The following is a 9,161-nucleotide window of genomic DNA, read 5'->3' as shown; positions in this document are numbered from 1 at the left end:
CCACCCTAAGCCTGCACATCCCTGGGCACTATGGGACAATTTCCCATGGCCAATCCACCCTAACCTGCACATCCCATGAACACGATGGGACAATTTCCCATGGCCAATCCACCCTAACCTGCACATCCCTGGTCACTATGGGACAATTTCCCATGGCCAATCCACCCTAAGCCTGCACATCCCTGGGCACTATGGGACAATTTCCCATGGCCAATCCACCCTAAGCCTGCACATCCCTGGACACTATGGGACAATTCCCCATGGCCAATCCACCCTAACCTGCACATCCCATGAACACGATGGGACAATTTCCCATGGCCAATCCACCCTAACCTGCACATCCCTGGTCACTATGGGACAATTTCCCATGGCCAATCCACCCTAACCTGCACATCCCTGGTCACTATGGGACAATTTCCCATGGCCAATCCACCCTAACCTGCACATCACTGGACACTGTGAGACAATTTCCCATGGCCAATCCACCCTAACCTACACAGATTTGGACTGTGGGAGAAAACCAGAGCACCCAGCGGAAACCCACACAGACACGGGGAGAATGTGCAAACTCCACACACAGAGCCACCCAAGGGCGGGATTGACCCGGGGTCCCTGGTGTTAAGAGGCAGCAGTGCTAACCACTGAGCCACCAAGGTCATTCATAAGAACAGCCCTGAGGATGAACCAGTTTAAGAGTCTGTGTCTGTACTCAGTGGAGTTTAGAAGGAGCTGGAGGTGATCTGACTGAATACTGAGAGACCGGGATAAAGTGAACATGGAGAAGATGTCTCTTTGAGGAGGAAAGGGGTGACAAGTGACAGATGGAGTTTAATTTGGATAAATGTGAGGGGTTGAGTTTTGGTCAAACACACAGGGTCAGAGCTTATCCAGTTAATGTTGGGGCCCTGGGTGGTGCTGGGGAACAGAGGGACCCAGGGATTCAGGGACATCATCCCTTTGGAGTTTGTGTCACATACAGACAGGGGGGTTACGAAGGGGTTTCACACACTCCCCTTCATTGCTCAGCCCTTTGAGTGTAGGAGTTGGGAAGGTCATGTTGAGGTTGTACAGGACATTGGTAAGGCCCCTTCTGGAATACTGTGTCCAGTTCCAGTCACCCTGTTATAGGAAGGATATTATTAAACTGGAGAGGGTTCCGGAGAGATTTCCCAGGATGTTGCCGGGAATGGGAGGGTCGGAGTTATAAAGAAAGGCTGGATAGGCTGGGACTATTTTCCCTGGAGCGTAGGAGGCTGAGGGGGTGACCTTATAGAGGTTTATAAAACCATGGGGGGGACAGAGAGGGTGAATGGTGGGTGTCTTTTCCCCCAGGGTGGGGGGGATTTGAAGACCAGGGGGGGCACACATTTAAGGGGAGAGGAGAGAGACTTAAAAAAGACACGAGGGGCAATTATTTTCCCCAGAGGGTGGTCCGTGTGTGGAATGACCTTCCTGAGGAAGTGGGGGAGGGGGGGGGGGGGGGGGGGACAGTTACAACATTTAAAAGGGATTTGGATAAGGACATGGACAGGAAAGGGTTGGAGAGAGATGGGCCAGGAGCAGGCGGGGGGGACTGGGTTAGTTTGGGAGTTAGGGTCAGCACGGACTGGATAGGCCGAAGGGTCTGTGTCCGTTCTGTGGGACAATGAGGACGAGAGACCAGGACCTAAGGGCACAGCCTCCCAGGGAAGGGACGACCCTTTAGAACTGAGCTGAGGAGGAATTTCTTCAGCCGGAGGGTGAGGAATCTGTGGGAATCATTCCCACAGAGGGTTGTGGGGGACACGTCACTGAGTGTGTTGAAGCCAGAGATAGAGGTTCCTGATTAGTGACTGGGTTCAGGGTTACAGGGAGAAGGCAGGAGAATGGAGTTGAGAAACAATGTCAGCCATGATTGAATGATGGAGCAGACTAGATGGGTCGAATGGTCTTATTCTGCTTATCTAATGGCCTTCCGGACACCAAAGGCTGGAAGCTTCTCTCATGCTGTGTGTAGGCCAGACGGGGTAAGGTTTATGGATTCCATCCCTAAGGGGCATTGTGAACTGGATAGGTTTTCCCTGACAGAACCACGATTTCCGAATTTTCCTGATTTCCATCCCAGCCTGCGCTGTGTTGGGATTCGAACCTGGGGCCCCGTAACCATGAGCTGAGCTTCCTGAATGAATAATCCCACAACAATGTTATAGGACCATCTCACACGGCCCTGAGGTGATTGACTACACTCAGACTGATCTCCCCTTCCACGGTATGCACCACACTCCCAGAGAGTGTTGGATCAGGGGACAGTGTAGAGGGAGCTTTACTCTGTATCTAACCCCGTGCTGTCCCTGTCCCTGCGAGTGTTTGATGGAGGGGACAGTGTAGAGGGAGCTTTACTCTGTATCTAACCCCATGCCGTCCCTGTCCCTGGGAGTGTTTGATGGGGGGACAGTGTAGAGGGAGCTTTTCCATCACTGCTCTGTGGCAGCTTGTGTATGTGGAAGTGGAGGTTTGATTTGTAATGTTGTTGTGATGGGCTGTGTGAGTCAGTGAGATATAGTTTGAGGTGACGCCAGGATTTCTTGAGCCAGCACCATAGGCTTGGGCTTGTGGTTGGACTGGATGTTTCTAATGCAGGGCAGGCTTTGTTCCATTCATATACCCACCCAATTCCACATTGCTTGTGCCCCATCCCCTTTCTCACACACTCTCTCCCTCCCGGTGAGTGTTACCCCCGCTTGCTGATGGGATTCCTGAATCTCAGGTTGTGATGATTCTACGATGACCTTCTCCATCGAATCACACTTCTGTTGTGAGGTCATTCAACCCATCTTGCTCATGCTGGCTCCTTCACAGAGCTTTTTGGTTTCTCCCCACGCCCCAACAGACCTTCTCCGACCCCAATAGTCCTGATGGGGTGTCTCCCATTGGAAGATGGTCTTCCTGACAATGGGTCCCATTGGATGGTGGTCTTCCTGACAGTGTCTCCCATTGGACAGTGGTCTTCCTGACAGTGTCTCCCATTGGAAGATGGTCTTCCTGACAGTGTCTCCCATTGGACAGTGGTCTTCCTGACAGTGTCTCCCATTGGAAGATGGTTTTCCTGACAGTGTCTCCCATTAGAAGATGGTCTTCCTGACAGTGTCTCCCATTGGACAGTGGTCTTCCTGACAGTGTCTCCCATTGGACAGTGGTCTTCCTGACAGTGTCCCCCATTGGAAGATGGTCTTCCTGACAGTGTCTCCCATTGGACAGTGGTCTTCCTGACAGTGTCTCCCATTGGAAGATGGTCTTCCTGACAGTGTCTCCCATTGGAAGATGGTCTTCCTGACAATGTCTCCCATTGGACAGTGGTCTTCCTGACAGTGTCTCCCATTGGAAGATGGTCTTCCTGACAGTGTCTCCCATTGGATGGTGGTCTTCCTGACAGTGTCTCCCATTGGAAGATGGTCTTCCTGACAGTGTCTCCCATTGGACAGTGGTTTTCCTGACAGTGTCTCCCATTGGACAGTGTTCCTGACAGTGTCTCCCATTGGATGGCGGTCTTCCTGACAGTGTCTCCCATTGGATGACGGTCTTCCTGACAGTGTCTCCCATTGGACAGTGGTCTTCCTGACAGCATCCCCCATAGATAGATACATCGATTGATCAATAGATAGATAGGTAGATAGATAGATAGATAATTTGCTTGGTGAAAAATCCTCACAGGGTCAGGGGTTGCGTTGTGGTCAATGAGTCACAGAAGTGTCTACAATTGGCAATGTGGTCACAGGGAACCAATGAGCACGTTAGAGACCAATGGAATCATTGCTCAATCACGATCACGATCACGTTCAGGTGCAGATGGCTGCATTACATTGCACAGTGTAAGCCTATCCACTTCACCTCTAGTCAGGCTGAGAATCACCCACAGACTGGAAGCTCCGAGATGAGACCCAGGTTTAACAGAGTGCTGCGGGGGGGGGGGCAATAGTGTCACACTCCATCTCTGTGCCACGTTGAGAAACAGCTCTTGCTTCCTGGATAATGGGCTGCTTCTTCCTCATCACCCCCTGGTACAGTCATTGAACTCCCAGGTTCATTAAAACTGTCCAGCCCCCTGGGTTTCCATAAGAAAAGCTAGGGATCCAATCCTGTCAGGGTGAGTTAATCCAGTTCCCAGTCATTTGGAAGCGATTTGCTTAGTTTGGCCTCAGCTTAGGCACGGTGTAGCCTGAGCTGTATTTGTGTGTAAAACTCTCCTGAATGTGACTGGCTGAGACTGGATCCTTCCCACAGTATGGTCACCTGAAAAGTGTGAAATACTCTAAACTGGGGTCTAACTGACATTACAGACCACTTTGTCATCCAATCCTTACTCTCGCATTCATTACCCCAACTAGTAACCACCCTTTTCTGCTGCTTTTCAAAGGTGAGTTCTCCCGTTTTTTTTAGGAGATTGTGAAGTTGTTGGAGTCGGTATTTCTGGCCTTAACCTCCAGGGAATGTAAGCGGGGAGCACTCACAGAGATGGAGGTAGGGACTGCAGATGCTGGAGATCAGAGTCAAGATTAGAGTGGTGCTGGAAAAGCGCAGCAGGTCAGGCAGCAACCGAGGACCAAGACGTTTCAGGCAAAAACCCTAATCCTGATAAAGGTCTTTTGCCCGAAATGTCAATTTTCCTGCTCCTCAGATGCTGCCTGACCTGCTGTGCTTTTCCAGCACCGCACTCTAATCTGCACTCACAGAGGTGTACAGCACAGAGACAGACCCTTCGGTCCAACTTGTCCATGCTGACCCAGATATCCCAACCTAATCTAGTTCCCATTTGCCAGCACCCGGCCCATATCCCTCCAAACCCTTCCTATTCATGTCCCCCTCCAGATGCCTTTTGACTGTTGCAATTGCACCAGCCCCCACCACTTCCTCTGGCAGCTCGTTCCACACACGCACCACCCTCTGCGTGAAAGATTGCCCCTCAGCTCCCTTTTATATCTTTCCCCTCTCACCCTAAACCTATGCCCCTCTAGTTCTGGACTCCCCCACCCCCAGGGGGAAAAGACCTTGTCTATTTACCCTATCCATGCCCCTCATGATTTTATAAACCTCTATAAGGTCACCCCTCAGCCTCCGACGCTCCAGAGAAAACAGCTCCAAAATCATGAGGGGCATGGATAGGGTAAATAGACAAAGTCTTTTCCCTGGGGTGGGGGAGTCTAGAACTAGAGGGGCATAGGTTTAGGGTGAGAGGGAAAAGATCTAAAAGGGACCGAAGATTTTAAAAACCTCTATAAGGTCATCCATTAGCTTCTGATGTTCCAGGGAGAAAAGTGTACCAGTCTATCCAGCCTCTCCCTGTTGCTCAAACACTCCAGTCCCTCGTAAACCTTTCCACTTTAATAAACATCCTTCCTGTAGCAGGGAGACCAGAATTGAACGCAGTTGCCTATCAATGTCCTGTACAGTTCTAACATGACCTCCCAACTCCTGAACTCAATGCACTGACTAATACCTCACACCTTCTTCACTATCCTAGCTACTTGGGACTCCACTTTCAAGGAACTATGACCTTTGACCTTTTGCCTGTATAAGTTTGGAGTGCTTTGGCGGATTTGTTTTTGATACGTACCCCAGAGGGTGGTACGTGGAGGGAATGAGCTGCCAGAGGAAGTGGTGGAGGCTGGTACAATGACAGCATTTAAAAGGCATTTGGATGGGTGTATGAATAGGAAGGGTTTGGAGGGATATGGGCCAAGTGCTGGGAAATGGGACTAGATTAGGTTGAGATATCTGGTCGGCATGGACGGGTTGGACCGAAGGGTCTGTTTCTGTGCTACAGTCATAGAATCAGGGTCAAAGGTCAGTAGCTGGAATGTATTGATGTAATCGAGATTTCAAAGACCACGAAAAGGTTTCACTTTCCTTCAGCCCTTTGACGCTCACCAGGGTTTCCAGTACGTCACCTGCACAGTATCACACCAACAGAACACCGTGATAGTGTGAAGGTTACAGAGTTCAGACAACAGAGGGAGAGCCAACATGAGAGAGACAGAGAGAGAGAGAGAGAGAGAGGCTGGTGTTGGGAAAAACATAGGGGCCCAGGGTGGGAGGGGCTGAGAGAGGGGGAGGGTAAAGCTGACAGAGAGCAGAGAAGCAAAGACAGTGAGAGGGAGAGAGAGAGAGACAGGAGTGTGACAGAGGGAGGGAAAGAGGGACAGGAGTGTGAGAGAGGGAGGGAAAGAGGGACAGGAGTGTGAGAGAGGGAGGGGGAGAGAGAGACTGGAGTGTGTGTGAGAGAGAGAGAGAGAGACTGGAGTGTGAGAGAGGGGGAGAGAGAGAGAGAGAGAGAGAGACAGCAGTGTGAGAGAGGGAGGGAGAGAGAGTGTGGTGTGAGTAGACAGAGAAATGGAGGAACTGAGAGACAGGAGTGAGAGAGTGAGGGGAACAAGGGAGAGAGAGAGCAGAGAGAGTGGGTTATGGGAAAGAAAACGTCCAAGTGAATTTAGAGAGAGAGAGCTGGGAGGGTGGGGGGAGCGGGAAGAGAGAGAGCGCAGAGAACGTGAGAGAATTGGGGGTGTAGCTGGGAGAGAGCTGGGTTGATGGAGAAGGAGAGAGAGGGTGAGAGGAGAGGAGAGCAAGTGTAGGACTGAGAGTGGGAAGGCAGTCAGAGAGGGGTGGGGTGGGGGTGGGGGGGGATTGAGAGTGGGAAGGCAGTCGGAGAGGGGTGGGGTGGGGGGGGGATTGAGAGTGGGAAGGCAGTCGGAGAGGGGTGGGGTGGGGGGGGGATTGAGAGTGGGAAGGCAGTCAGAGAGGGGTGGGGTGGGGGTGGGGGGGGGATTGAGAGTGGGAAGGCAGTCAGAGAGGGGTGGGGTGGGGGTGGGGGGACATTGAGAGTGGGAAGGCAGTCAGAGAGGGGTGGGGTGGGGGTGGGGGGGGGATTGAGAGTGGGAAGGCAGTCGGAGAGGGGTGGGGTGGGTGTGGTGGGGGGTTTGGGGCAACAGAGGAGAGTGTGGTAGGCAGAGAAATGCAGAGGGGTAGAGATAAGGAGTGGAGAAGGAAATAGGGAGGGGGGAGTAAAAAGAGGGAGAGGGACAGAGAGAGGCAGATGGGAGGGAGAGAGAGGGAGATGGAGTCGAGAGAGAGAGATAGAGAGGTGGAGTCGAGAGAGAGAGATAGAGAGGTGGAGTCATGAAGAGAGAGAGAGATGGAATCGAGAGAGCGAGAGGAAGAGAGAGAGAGATGGAGTCAAGAGAGAGAGAGAGATGGAGTCGAGAGAGGGAGATGGAAACATGAAGAGAGAGAGAGATGGAATTGAGAGAGAGAGGGAGAGAGAGATGGAGTCGAGAGAGAGGGAGAGAGAGGGAGATGGAGTCATGAAGAGAGGGAGAGAGAGAGAGAGAGAGATGGAGTCATGTAGAGAGGCAGAATGCAAGGACGTTTTGGGTATAGGTCCTTCACCAGGAATGTCAGGACAGATTGATGGTGAGCTTCCCTCCCAGGAGCTTGACGCTGTGGATCAGCTCCACCTTCGCCCCATTGTTGCAGACGGGAGCATGCCCCCCACTCCCCTTCCTGAAGTCAATGACCAGCTCCTCCACTTTGCTGACGTTGATGGAGAGATGGTTGTTTTGACCCCAGGCCGCTAAGCTGTCTCCCGCTGACTTGTACCCTGTCTCATCGCCTTTTGCCTGCTTTTCCTCATTTACATAAATGATTTGGATGCGAGCATAAGAGGTACAGTTAGTAAGTTTGCAGATGACACCAAAATTGGAGATGTATTGGACAGCGAAGAGGGTTACCTCAGATTGCAACAGGATCTGGACCAGATGGGCCAATGGGCTGAGAAGTGGCAGATGGAGTTTAATTCAGATAAATGCGAGGAGCTGCATTTTGGGAAAGCAAAACTTAGCAAGACTTATACACTTAATGGTAAGGTCCTAGAGAGTGTTGCTGAACAAAGAGACCTGGAGTGCAGGTTCATAGCTCCTTGAAAGTGGAGTCACAGGTAGATAGGATAGTGAAGAAGGTGTTTGGTATGCTTTCTTTTATTGGTCAGAGTATTGAGTACAGGAGTTGGGAGGTCATGTTGCGGCTGTACAGGACATTGGTTAGGCCACTGTTGGAATATTGCGTGCAATTCCAGTCCCCCTGGTATAAGAAGGATGTTGTGAAACTTGAATGGGTTCAGAAAAGATTTACAACGATATTGCCAGGGTTGGAGGATTGAGCTATTGGGAGAGGCTGAACAGGCTGGGGCTGTTTTCCCTGGAGCGTCGGAGGCTGAGGGGTGACCTTATAGAGGTTTACAAAATCATGAGGGACATGGATAGGGTAAATAGACAAGGTCTTTTCCCTGGGGTGGGGAAATCTAGAGGGGCATAGATTTAGGGTGAGAGGGGAAAGATATAAAAGAGACCTAAGGGGCAACTTTTTCACACAAGAGGGTGGTACGTGTATGGAATGAGCTGCCAGAGGAAGTGGTGGAGGCTGGTACAATGACAACATTTAAAGGGCATCTGGATGGGGACATGAATAGGAAGGGGTTTGGGGGGATATGGGCCAAGTGCTGGAAGATGGAATTAAACTAGTTTAGGATGTCTGATCAGCATGTAGGGGTTGGACTGAAGGGTCTGTTTCTGCGCTGTACATCTCCAAGACTCTTTGGGATCTGAGAGAACACCTTGAAGGAAGGTGTCAAGGGAGGTGGAGGTGAATTAGAGTTCTCAGCTTGTGATTCATGGGTTCTGAGACAGCTGACTTTGTGGAAAACATCCTGTTTTTATTTACCTCAGTTGAACAACATTTCTTGCAAACCAGAGCAGTTCCAGAACATGCTGACCAATGACCTTCCACTATTGGTTTCATTTTCCCTGAAGTGCTTGCTCATTCGAACAGACACTCAGCTGGGTGCAATTCTGAAAGCATTCGGTTCTGACAGAAACAGGAAAATGGCTGGAGCTGTCAGGGGATTGATCTCACCCAAACCCTGCCCCCAGCCAATTTGCCCCTCCCCGAGTTCAGGAATTTTCACCTGCTCTCTCTCCCTCTCACTCTCTGTCAGTTTACTGCAGGGCAAGGTTTGAAGGGGTGGTGAGTACAAGAATGTGGGAGCACGGTGGGTGGGTTGTGGGTGCATTGGCTCTGTATTAGCCTCCTGTCAGTACTCTGTCAAGGAGAGAAAGAGAGAGGTTGCAGATTCT

General features: G+C 51.1%; 1 protein-coding gene across 5 annotated transcripts in view; it reads left to right on the top strand.

The window, feature by feature from the left end:
- The window catches only part of LOC140458824 (hepatic and glial cell adhesion molecule-like), a 62,253-nt gene that overhangs the window by 35,533 nt on the left and 17,559 nt on the right, over positions 1-9,161 (top strand). The window contains exon 1 of one of the 5 annotated variants that reach the window (XM_072553478.1): positions 7,044-7,443. The exons of 3 other annotated variants lie outside the window; for them this stretch is intronic. The gene's annotated coding sequence lies outside the window, so the exon portion shown is untranslated. Of the gene's footprint in view, positions 1-7,043; positions 7,444-8,949; positions 9,052-9,161 lie in introns of those variants that run through there. One more of the 5 variants, XM_072553480.1, reaches the window with a different exon arrangement.

This window comes from Chiloscyllium punctatum, chromosome 34 (genome assembly GCF_047496795.1).
Source record: "Chiloscyllium punctatum isolate Juve2018m chromosome 34, sChiPun1.3, whole genome shotgun sequence".
Taxonomy (NCBI): domain Eukaryota; kingdom Metazoa; phylum Chordata; class Chondrichthyes; order Orectolobiformes; family Hemiscylliidae; genus Chiloscyllium; species Chiloscyllium punctatum.
Note: the sequence above shows the minus strand (reverse complement) of the source record. Positions and strands in the feature narration are given on the sequence as shown.